Below are 1,292 nucleotides of genomic sequence, written 5' to 3'. Positions count from 1 at the left end.
TGTGTTTGTATGTCAGTGTGTGGGTGGGGTACATATTCCAGTTTGCTCTGTTTTAAACATATTTACCATAAATTGCTTTGTCGTGTACAAAGTTAGAGCCAGGCGACAACAGCAAGTGTGAGCCTGACGATCGCACTAAAGCGATGATGGAGTCACAATTGAAAACAGTTTTGAATGACTATATACCTAAGCTTGGATGTGTATTTGTGTTTGAGTTTATATATATATATATATATATATATATACATACTTACATACATATATGTGTGTGTGTGTAGATACCTACATTCATACACATATGCATGTATACAAAACAGGCACAAGCATGTGCATGGGAGTAATAATATCGCTTTGCACTCAAGAGTTAGCGGATGTGATATCGCTGTCCAATATCTTGGTGTATTAAACACGGTTTCGTGTCAACACAAACTTGGTAATTGTGCGTTGGCAGAGAAAGTGTGGGATCCTGGTGGACTGGCAATACTTTCAATACACCAGATCAGTATTGCTACAGACGCTCCAATGCTGGTTAAATTATGTTAGATTGTAGAAACGCCTGTGATATGTTGTCACAATAATGCTCCAAATCAAATGGACCGGTTGCGCCGTTCGTGGCTGTCGTAATCGATGATGGTTAATTTTCTGTTACATACTTTAAAACAATCCACAATTGTAAGAAAACATCAAGTAACTGGGACCTTCAATCAATACTAGAAAATTACAGAAACTGAAAAAGCTTTTAAGACATACGCAATGCATCATGTATTTTATTGCTAACTTCTCTCAAAGCAAGTGCATAAAAACTAAGAGCATTTTTAAAGACAATTATATATTTACTGTACTTTCTCACGTGTTCTGACACTGAATATGAAACTATTCGTCGAAAGCCTCCCTTTGAAGTGATACATTAATGTATACAAATAAAACACATCCACATACATACGTATACACATATATAAATACTCACACATTAACATACACGCGCACACGCACACAAATACATGCTTATACATATATGTACATGGGAATGGAAAGTTACTCCCCGATTCAGATGAATACAAATGATAATCATTTTATTTCTGTGAATTTTAAAATGTACAATGTTAATCGCATACAATGTAACTACATGATTTGGCTTTCTTTCTTGATTATACATTTTTCTCACTACTTTTATTTTCAGGATAAACAAATTAGCTAAAACAATTTACGAATATATATATATATATATATATATGCATTTATGGATATATATATGTATATATATATATATATATATATATATATATATATAT

This window comes from Octopus bimaculoides, chromosome 5 (assembly GCF_001194135.2).
Source record: "Octopus bimaculoides isolate UCB-OBI-ISO-001 chromosome 5, ASM119413v2, whole genome shotgun sequence".
NCBI classification, from domain to species: Eukaryota; Metazoa; Mollusca; class Cephalopoda; order Octopoda; family Octopodidae; genus Octopus; species Octopus bimaculoides.
This window is presented reverse-complemented; position numbering follows the sequence as displayed.